This window comes from Grus americana, chromosome 2, assembly GCF_028858705.1.
Source record: "Grus americana isolate bGruAme1 chromosome 2, bGruAme1.mat, whole genome shotgun sequence".
Taxonomy (NCBI): domain Eukaryota; kingdom Metazoa; phylum Chordata; class Aves; order Gruiformes; family Gruidae; genus Grus; species Grus americana.
In genome coordinates this window covers 93,373,657-93,385,307 of record NC_072853.1, presented here as the reverse complement: position 1 = coordinate 93,385,307, position 11,651 = coordinate 93,373,657, and positions in this window count along the sequence as shown.

The following is an 11,651-nucleotide window of genomic DNA, read 5'->3' as shown; positions in this document are numbered from 1 at the left end:
TGTACAAAATAAATTACTGTAACAAAGGAAGAAAGCAAGCCTTGTAGTGATAGGACAATAAGGGTTTTATTCCTGTTTTTTCACAGAATTTCCTTGGTGATGTTGACATTTTTAGGCTGTGTGACTTGGTCAAGCTTGAGCGCCTGTGGGTAGGCACCAGACATTCATATGCAGAGATGCTTCTAGTAAGAAGTTTGATTTTCAGAGAGTTTGATCATCAAACCTCCCAGTTCGCAACAGGACAGGGAATGTTGTGCTCTGCTTGGCCTCTTAATTTATCTGATGTGCTGCAGTCTGACCGGGTCTCCCCAAGTAAGCCGCTGATGCTTATACAGCCACATCTATGCTTCGTGCTTTCTTGCGGAAAGGAGGACTGATTCAATGTGCAGTTATGCCTTAAAGCCAGACAAACAGGATTTGGGCCTCCAGTCCTGTTTGCTGTTATCAGATTTGGTTTTCCACTGGTTCTGAGTCAGTGGGAACAGCTGATATCTTGGATGTTCCCGGTGCTGAGTGGGAAACTCAACTGAGTGTCAGCAATGCAAGAGAAAAATAAGAGATGACATTTCACCTTCTTCTCAAAGAAGTCAGCCTCAAATCTACTACTTTTTTATGTCCCCTGCTATCAGAGGAAACCTGAGCAGGATTTGAAGAGGATGATTTTTATAGGGGAGTTCTTATCATGTGTATTGAAGCAACCTGGAAAGCATTATGTATTTTTAATGGGTTTATGCCGACAATGGTGAGAAGTAGGCTGGAGACAACGGCAGAAGGACATAGCCTGTTATGTATTCTGATATTTATTTCCCTCAGTCACGTGCTGGGGTCTCTTGTCTGGCAGTGGAAATCATGTGAGGGGGTAGCTGCTCAGGCTCTGTCTTCCATGCTGGCCAACTGTGTCATTGCTCCAGCAGGCAAAAAAGGGTGGTTTGTTTCTGGGAAAATCAGGCAAAATCATTTGAGTACCAAACATGACTTTGGAAAACTACTAAGGGATAAACAGCTTTTCCACTTACACCGAAAGAAACTGCTAATCAGTTTTGAAGGCTGTGATATAGCATTGAGAAGGATGTGAAGAATAATGACTCTAGGGCCACCCTGTTTCACCGTCTCAGGTGTATGGTATCATCAATCCTTGGAACGGAACTCAAGATGAAAAATGATGGCACTGGAAAAAAATGAGCTTTTCTGTTTTAAACCACACTGTGCCATGGTTTTGGGTTGTAAATTTCTTTGTAGACCTTTTTATTCCGTCCATCTGGTTTTCTTTTTAAAGGGAGATAATTCTTGCTAGCAATTGTCAGAGAAGCTAAAAGATAAATTAGTTGGTGATTTTCAGCACTTAGAATTACTAATACTTTTCTGCTGTAACTGTTATGTTCTGCTGTTGTATACTGGCACTTCTCAGTAGTAGACAGCAATGCAAACGTTTATTTTAACAAGTCTCTGCTGCTGCACCATTGATCGTAGCCAGCTATTGTTCTCCCGAGTCCTGCCTCCTGCCTCAGACAGGGAGTGAGAAGTTTCCTGCGATTTAGGTCCAGACCTTTCTGAGAGGAAGCTGAGGAACAATTAGGAGGCAGCTGAATCTTCACACACCACCATTCCCCCCACCCCCGGCTTTTTTAAAATGAAAACTGTGGAGAAGAGGAAGTTGAGTGAGTTTCCCTTGTTTTACTGAGCTGCTGCGCCAGGGGCTGGCTATATATAAAATAGTGATGTACTTAACTACTTTGGAGATGGGTTTTTTCTGGCATGTGGTGGAATCAAGCCACTCTAAAGAGAGAAGTTGCTCAACTTCTTGCTCGAAAGAAGGTGGCATTTGTGAGTCAAGGCAAGGCAGGAACAAAAGCTTGCCGCTGCCCCACCTGCCAGAAGGATGGGCTCGTGTCCGTCCATCACCTGCTGGAAACCATGCGACTGGCAGCTCCCCCCAAGCAGATGGCTGATATTTATGCTGTTTTGCCTCTGTGTTTCTTGATTCCTCTCAGGATAGGAGGATAGAAGGCCCTAGCATTGATTTTTCTGTGCAGCTAAAAAGACAAGAAAACTGCCGTGCTTTTGAAGCTTTAGACTGTCGGTTTTCTTATTCCCTGTAGGTCTTCCCAAGGTCTCTCATCTCTTTTTCATCTATGCAGATGCCTCTGTCTTCTCTAGATCCTTCCTGGTGACTCCTTTTAGGAAGGAAAACTGAAAATCTGGTCCCATTGAAGCATTTTGCTGTAAAGTTCTGATTCTGTGCTTAATTCTGCATGGGCTTAATTGGCATCTGTGTTTAATTGTGCTGACACATAGTTGTACATGGGAGCGATCGGAGCTCCCTGGTGATTTGCACTGATGAAGCACTGAAGTTACGTCACTCCAAAATGTTCAGCGGCAGAAAAACTTCCCATTCTTATGGGGAATATCTTTAGGGCTAAGGGAGAAGGCATCCTCCATTGCCTTCAGTCCTCACAAAGACTGTTCCCCATCTATTCCCATCCGGTCCTGCAAGCTGAAGTATTAGAAATTTCTTGCAGCAATTAACGAATCTTGCTTTACATTTGGGACCCTGTGAGCAAATGGTATCCTTGTAATATTGTGCTTTTAATTCCCGATCTTTTTGTTCAGAAGGTTCACTGCAGAAGCAGAATTATGGGGGTTTTATCACAAATGCTATGAGAAAGCAATTGAAATGCAAAGAAAACAGACCCTCATGAAACCGTTACTGGTTTTGGTTTTGTTTTTTGTTTTGTTGGGGTTTTTTTGTTGTTGGGGGTTTTTTTTGGTTTTTTTTGAAACAGAGCATGCACAGGGAATATACACTGTCAAACGGGTTTCCAAACTAAATACAATTCAAAGAAAATTGCACATAATAGTGAAATGTACATCTCTTGTTTGGATAAGAAACATCTAGCTAACTGTATGTACTTCTCATTTAATCGTAACTTTTTTAGTAGGCCTAAGTACAGTAGTTACCATGACATAATATAAGAACTAACACAGGATGTTCACTTGGAGGAGAAAAAATATAAGTACTAGTTTAGCAGCTGCAAGTAACCATTCTAGGCAGTTTTTGTCACCTCGGCTTGAGTTAGGGTAATGGGAAATAAGACAACTGAGAAACCTAAGCAGTAGGAGAGGAAAAACAAGCCTTACTGTTTTGCTAGCAACAACTGAAGAGAAGCAGCTTGATCAACAAACTGGCCCGTAGATGCAATTTTTACCATACTTCGATTAAGATTGTATTATGCTGTCTCTTTGCCTTATATAATTAAATCATTTAATGTTAGTGATGACACTGTTAGGGTCTGGGATAAAAAAAGAGTCTGGCGCCAAGACGGTGTTCCGGCAGCAAGGAACCCCTGTTCTTGCCGAGGTTCCCATCCACAGAGATTGTGAAAACCTCTTTGACAGTTAGTCCCTGAACTGAAGTTAAGTAAGGCTTTCAGCCCTCATTGGTAAGTTCCCTACTAGAGTTCTTCAGAAACCTTTTTTCTTTTATCTTTAGATATTTATGATTTCTTCTTTTGTTAATTTTTGATTCTGCTTAGACAATATGCATTTTCCATAAGAAGTCTGTACTGCATCATTCTTTGCTCATTCATTGTATTGCATCTTTAATTTTTTAAAGTCAAATTCTTTTTAACTATTCCCATTAAAACCTAGTCCTTCTAGGGGAGGGCTCCTTGAACTCTCTGAATTTCCAGTTGCTTTCTGGGGTCAATGATTGTATGCACAGCTGCCAACTTCTAATACAATTAATTTCTATTGGTAGTAGTTTCACTGAAGAAACAGAAGAGATGGTCCTGGACTAAGGACTGCATTGGCCTCATATAGTGATGACTAGGGGTAAAACTGTGCTGGGGAAGCCTAAAGAAAACATGCATTGCATTTAGAGTAATCTTGCAGTAGGATATTGCAGAGATTTCTGCTGCATAGCCTCTGCTTGCAGCAGAAATCGAGGACTTGTACTTTTGACATTAACCATAAAGACCTCCCTCTCCCACAAGATGAGCTGGGTCGGTGCACCATGTTGCAGTGTTTGTTGGCTCTGCCCCATGAGAGGTGACAACATTGTATGCTGAAACCAGGAGGCTTCTATAGATTTTTTTTTTTTTTTAGCTGGTCTAATTTGGGCCTGACTGCACTTGCAACTTAAGCTGGTGTCCAGTGGGATTAGCACTGGAATATAATGAGCTTTATACCTGCATCGAATGGAAACGAGAACCAGACAACTCCCACTGGCTTTGCATCCCATCTTCTCCCAAATAAACCAAACAAAATATCATTAATGCTGAAACCAAATGGATTTTTGTGCTTGGAGCATCTATGCAATAAAGCCCAAAGGTTTTTAATATGGGCAGAGGTTGTTTTTCCAGCAATCTGAACTAAAGCCACTGTATGTCTTTTGCTTCACTCTTCATGAAACTCTGAGGCTTCAGTGTGTTCAGTTGAGAGTCAACCCTTGGTTGAAGTAACTGACCTTATTTGTTTAAGGGAAAAACCGTCACTGTCCTATGCGAACACAAAAATTTTGTAGGTTCTTTGTTAACTTCCTTATATTGAGAGTGATGAGTTGTCCATCAGATCTTGTCCTTTATTTACAGGAAAAAGGTGCTATGTTACCTTTCATGACCTTTTTCAGTGCGTGTTAAGTATACATGAACCGAACCATATGTATGTTTAAGGTACTCTGGTCTTTATAATGTGGCAAATAATAAAAAGGGCTTTAGGGAAAATACTTATCATATATCTGGCTGGAAGGGAAAAAATACATAAGGCTGACACAGTAATTGACTTAGAACACTATAAAGGGAAATATTCTTTCTCATAGCAAAAAGAGCCTCGATTCACACATGAGCTGCGCCAAGTAGAACTGATGAATATAGCACAATAGTCCTAACAGATTCGCTACAAGCCCTGTCCTGAATAAGAAGAAAAAGAAACAAAGAGGAAGGGGGCAGGGAAATGGTTTCCTTCTTGCTCTTGGGAAGAGTTAGAAAAATAGAGTGCTGAGCAATATAGGAAAAAAAAAGGAAAAATAGTCATATATTATTCACGCTTCACTCATGTTTGGTACATTCACATGGGTATATTAGGCATGAAAAGAACTCTGAAATGTAAATAGAGACCTTCATTGTGTGGTTTTACTTTAATTTTTAAGGAGGAAGGGAACAGAACAAATGGACTCCCCACTCCGCTGTTCCTCAGAAGGAACCCCTTCTGAAGCCGTTTTGATGAAAGCATAATTAACCTTGTTTTCGTTAATGGGTCTTTCCTTTGTGGCTCAGATAACAAAAAACGGGGCAGATCATGGGCCACCCTGGCGATCAAGGAGATGTCGTAAAAATTGAGGATGAGGTTGTTGTGCATAAACTGAACTACCAAAGGTATGATGGGCTTGAGTTTAATTCCCGTAATTATACTAATGATGCAGAATATAGGCAGACTGAAATAGCTCAGGTAATTACTTAGCATATTGCTCTAGTTTCTGCAATGGCAGTCATTGTTTACATCTCTAATTATGCCGTGTAGACACATCAAATCACTCACGCTTGTTTTGACTTGAAGTATTCGAAGCAGCAAACACTGATGAGCTGTATCTTACGGATGCTGCTATGTGAATGAATGCAATTCAGTCATACTTGTTCATCAGGCTCAGGGTCCAATCCTGCATGTCTTTCATACTCTGCATTCCTGTTGCTGTGACTTCCTTATGTATTTCCTCCATTGAGAACTTCTCCTTGCCTTGAGCAGTTGTTGAAGGGCTCCATATTTGCATAGCTAAGCACTTAGCGTTGCCGTAATTTTAAGAGCACAAGTAGTCTACCACAGATCAGCCGGACTACTCATATGTTTCAAGGGAGAGTTACCACTGGTTAGGATAGAGCCAGAGTTTTTAGCGTCTAAAACAAGACCCAATTGCTTATCCTGGGGTAATGTAGTGAAAGCAAAGGAAGAATTTGTTCCAATTACTAACAACAGTAGCAAAAAAATGCCCAACTTGACTGGTATCCTCCGCCTACCATTTTTAAACTGAGTGATTTTTCTTCACAGTAATGAGAAAAAAAAAAAAAGGAAGAACATTAGAGCAGCTTCATCCTTTTTTTTTAACAAAAAAAAAAAAGCTAAGATTTCTTAGCATGTGCAAATGGCTCTGTTGTGCATTTACAGCTCTAGTGGACATATGCGATGTGATTATTTTTTTCCCCTACAAACCAGTATGTTCTCTAAGGGTTGTATACAAGTCCGTGTACCAAATACTTCGATCTTTAGGACAACTTGTTTCTGCAGTTCTGGGCAAGCTGCTTTCTCTGCTCTGTGGCTCTGTCTCCTCTTCTGCAGACTCAGAATAATAACGCTCATCTTTTTGAACACTCTAGGGCTTTCTATTTCGATCTGAAACACAAATTTACAGTGTTAGGCCATACGAGGGATCATTACAAACCATACTGAAGGCCAGTACTGTGGACCTTTTATCACCCACATGGCTGATTGCACTAGGCTAAGAGTCTGAAAGTGCAGATAAATTTTGTCTTGCATATTTTTATGCCAATGGGGTTTTTAGTTACCTGCAAGTATATTTAATTTATTTTAGTCTGCTGGAAACATAGTGAAGATATACTTTCTATGTTGTCTTCAGGAAAACGGCTCATAAAGGGTAAATTGTTCCACTAGAAATAGTCTCCTATTAGATGAAGCTAGTTTACCCGTTGGCAGGAATATACCTAGCTTTCAACGGCAGTTACAGCTCCTTGAGCATTTATAATACACTTTTTAATGGAAAGAATTTCAGGCTCTTCTATTAAATCAAATTCAATGTCAACTCTGAGGGAGAGGAAGGGGTCTTTCAAGCAGTTTTTTACCCAGAAAACATGTTACAGAGTCTAAAAATAGGTTGTGCATACATTAATGGCTATATTATGAGGTAGCTGAAGCTGGAAGGATGTTGAGCACTTTTTTAACTCCCATTGGCTCCAGGAGGGCTCAGTACTTCACAGAATCAGCCTGGGGGAGAGAGGAGGAGAACAAAGTGAGAATACACAGTCCCAGCAGTGCTCTGGCTATGCGTGCAAACCTTTCGCAGTCAAACCGCCCCATAGGAGCATGAAAGGATGCTTCAGTCAGTAGCTCATTTCATCGCGGGCTCCCTCTCACCAGAGGTGTTCAGAAGGGACGATCTTGTCGTATGAACTAAAGACTAAAACAGGAGGAGCTGCTTTGCCTTTGGATTGTGCATTAACAAACCCAGCACTTTTAACAGAAGGGTGCACATTGTGGGAGAACGGAAAAAGAGTGCTCACTCCACGTTGTTTGCAGGTACTACAGAGGTGTGGGCTGCTTTTTAAAGCTCATTATCTTCTTTTCATTGTTTGCGTAAGTGGATAAAGCTTCAATCCCTCTTGCTTTCCAAATTGTTTTTGGTACTATTGGGCAATAACTGAGCATTTCATTTATTCCAACACCGCACTGGCAACAGAGCAGGATGAGCTAACTGAGCATCTTTGCAAAGGCTCTGGGCTCCTGTGTTTACAAGTCTGCTAGCTGAGGCTGGAAATGTGACTCTGTCCTTCACTGTAGAGTTAAGGCTGCCCATATTTTCATGGCAGGAATGATTTTTAAAAGGTTGCCAGGCAAGAGGTCTTTGGCGACTCTAGGCTTGGGAGCTGTGGCTGCTTTTTAACTTGTTAAGTGGCTTGATGAAATCTTTGGGTCTCAAATAGTTAGAAGGAGCAATTATTAATGGAGCCAGGCACCTTGAATGCAATTTTTGCTTATTTACAAGAAAGTAGAAAGTCAGCTTCCTTGAGCAAAGGAAGACTTGAAGAACCAGAGAGCCTCTTACCCCAAGGTAGGCATTGTCCTCCGTCCTGCCCCTCTCAGACTCTTTCCTGGTTGATGCACCAAAGCTATTCAGACTCCTTCCTCAGATCAGCATTTTCCAACACTTGAGTTTTGGCGGCAGTATCAGCTAAGGGAAATACCTCCCCTTTCTGCTCCTGGCTGGTTCTTCCTGCCCCATACCTCAATACTGTGGTTTTAACCCAGATCACCTGGCAGGGGTGGTCACTGCGGTGCAGAAAACATAACTCTTTGACAGTGCTGCCAAAGCCAGGCTGCCTTCAGATCACAGCCTGCCTCTGTCCTTGAGCTCCAACTTGGCTCTTCCATGAGAATCATTGCCTTTAGGTGTTCCTGCCCCAGAGAGACTCTGCAGCACCTCTCTCCTCTGTTTCAGGTGGAGATGTATGTTGGCTGGTTAGTGGCTGCTGCTATTTCAATAATCTATTTCCTTTAAAGAGGTCGATGATCTAAACCGAAGTAGTGAAACCTGCCAGCTTCACTGGTCGCACTCACAGAAGATACCGTCTATTTTTTCCTTAAGATGACAACTACTTTCTTTATCTCTTGTTGCAGTAGTAGATACTCCTTATTACTTACTATAAAGCCAATTGCCAAAAATTAGGACTTTAGCTATGAATATAGTACAAAAGCCTCTTCCTACCCTACGACTTACATAGTTAATGGATGTGGCCAGAAAAAGGGTGAATCATCATGCCTCTCTGTTAAGGGGGTTGAAGGCATAATGGCACAAGGGAGCCCTAAAATGACTTTTAAACAATAACTGAGCGAGATCTTATTAGACATTTAGATGAAGTTCCTCCCAAATGCAGATACCATCTGGGAGACGGTAATTGTTGGGGACTATAACTGGTGAGGGCAAAAGAAGGTGCTGTGGTGGACTGGACAGTGTAGGGCACGTGGAGAAAATGTAGATAGTATGGAAATAGCTTTCAGAAGTCGTCATAACCTGCTTGTGTATGACAGAAGGCAAGTATCCCTATCATTTCCACTACACCGATGAAGAAACCTGAAAAACAAGGGCTGACGGACGTCACAGTGCAGCGCAAGGTTAGAACCACAGGCTCATTCAACTTCATTTGTGTTTCTAGCCATGGTTCACATCGCAAGTGTTAAGAGGCAAGAGTTACCTGCCCTTGGGCTTCTTAAGCCTGATTTGGCTCTGTCCTCTTCTCAAATTCGGACAATTTTGCTGCATCACTTTGGCTGCATTTGCATCAGTTGAAGACTCAAGAGTGAATTTTGGGGCAGAGTAACCTTCTCAGCGGCTGAGTCCTTTCAGCAAGCTGATTAACAGTATGTTAGGTACCCTGCACGTATTTTAAATGAATGAAATTGTTTACCAGTTTGCAAAAGTAAAATGCAAGACTGGAAAACTGTTAGGTAGAAATCAAACTAGTAAGTGGCCAAGAAAATGCATGCTTTCCCATAATATTTTATGACTCCAGTGAGACAGTAAGATCACAAAAATGCAAGGGGTTAAAACACATACTCAGTCGGTATCTTTATTCTCTATGATGCAATTGCCACTAATTACTTTTGTCTCAAAACTTAAATATGGAAAATAGTAACCCTACATGTCACACAAGAAGGAATAAAATGTGTTCCAATAAAAGCCCTTCTTTAAAGAAAGGCAAATATATGTTTCCCATTTGCTGCTGAAGAGCAGCTGCTCTGCGGTGTCTCTGCCCATGCTGCATACACATGAAAAACTAGTCAAATGCAAATGCCCGTCCTCTATGTACTTTTAAAAGTGCACAACAGATACAATTTGTAAAGCAACAATAAAAGGTGCTGATAATAAAAGATACTTTCAGCCGCAAGGTGTCTATGTCCCTTAGGACTATCCGTCCTTCCTGCACATCCATTTTACATTCCATGCTGCAGATAATCTTGCGAGACCCGCCGTCCTCCTCGGCACACCATTACTCTAATGCAAACATTTATTTTCTCTGCGTGAGCGTTTTCCGGTGAAACTTTTCTGGAGCCACACAGTAGCAGATGGTTATTACTAACCCAACTTTCATCAACAGCAGTTGTGCCCGGATTTAATGGCTGGCCGGCATCGCACTGCTGTAATAGTGATGCTCAGGAGCACAGCCGGGAGCTGAGAGGACTTACGTACCCGTGTCCTGCCGCCTGAGCTGAGAACAAGATTAAATTGTGGTGGGCTACCGACTCGCCCACAGGCCACCAGAAGTGCTCAGTGGCAGGATTTAAAGCTGTGCCACAGTTTTACTTTTCACTCCAAAAAGGGGATGTTGTACTTCTGCTGTACTTACTGGATTAAGATTCCTTTTTCTGGAACAGGATTGTACTCATGGGGAAATAATGAACTGAGCCTGCATGTACAGCATTAGGCATAGCAGCACTTCTATCTCTTATACTCCTAAAATTCAGGATCTGGCATTGATATGTCAGCTTCAAGCCCTTTAGATGTAGAATTTTCGGCATAGGCTCATTTTCCATGAGCAGGCAGTGACAGGTACATAGGGTTTTGCGTGATTTGAATACTTTAATTAAGTAGAAAGCGTGGCACCAGTCAGAATGAAAGAGAAAAATAGAACCAAACATTTAATGCTCGAGCCTACAGGACAGTGCACGCCACCCGCAGCTCAGCAGAAGTTGAGGACCTTCAACCAAGACCCTGCAGAATCCAGCTGAAGCCAGAGCTCTGACAAGGGGCTGAGAGCCTCGGAGGTCCATTGAGTCACACGCAGTTTGTGGGCAGGCCGACAATGGCAAAAATCATTCTATTGCAAAGGCAGAAAATACCAGTTGGAATGAGCAGAAGTCAAGTGCTTTCCTTGCTTAAATAGAAGCAACTCAAGGCTGACATCTTTAAAAAAAGGGGGGTTACCCTCACAGTTCTCTTCCCAGAAGTTTCGCTTCCTTAGGATATGTGATTATTTTGGGTTACCACAGCAACGGTCAGAAGAGAAGGCATTTTATTTTCTTGTTTTGTTTTTACACAGAAGAACTGGGAAGACCACCGTGTACTGGAACAAGAGAAGGGATTACAAAAGCCTGCCCCAAACAAAAGGAGCTGTGTGGAGATCTTTCTACAGTACAAAGGTTCACAACAATTCCTTTCCTGTGAAGCCACGCTGAATACTCTGAACAGCTAATACGGGGTGTACTCAGGAGATGTCTAGCCCGACAGCGATGTGAAAACCCTTTTTGCAGTGATCCAAGGTGAAGCGGGTGGGCCTCTGCCACGTGCTTTGCTCCGGGCAGAGGTACGCAGCTGTCCTTGGAAAGCGTGTGCCTTCAGGTTGTTTGCTTTGCCTGGTTTTGTATCGCAGCTACGGGCCCAGCGCTGATCTCAATGAGGTCGGTTTGGTAGGAATCAGTGCTGAGCGCCTCAGGATCTGCTCTGACATCTTGAGTACCTCCTGTCCTGGTTTCAAAAATGCAGATTTCTCTAAAGAAATGTCTGCAGGTGCTGTAGAGTGAGGCTGCAGTAAACAGGCATGTGCCTTTATGTTTGGAGAGATGGGGCTCAGTTATTTGCATTCTTTACATGTGACTGTGCTTCAGAGAGAACTAAAGCCAGTTTTGTTATGCAGAAGTTAAATTGAGAAAATTTACAATTATGTATTTGAGTTAGGGAGATTGGGACATCATTGTATTTGTAGGTTGGGAGTTAGTTTACCACAGAGGCATGTGGCTCCTGAATGATTTAGGCAGTTACTAGCAACATGTTATCTATTGAGAAGAGTGTGATTTAGTTATCTAATTATGCTTTTTACAGAAAACTATTAAGTATCTTTCATCTCTGTGCCCCCCACACAGACACTTGTGCT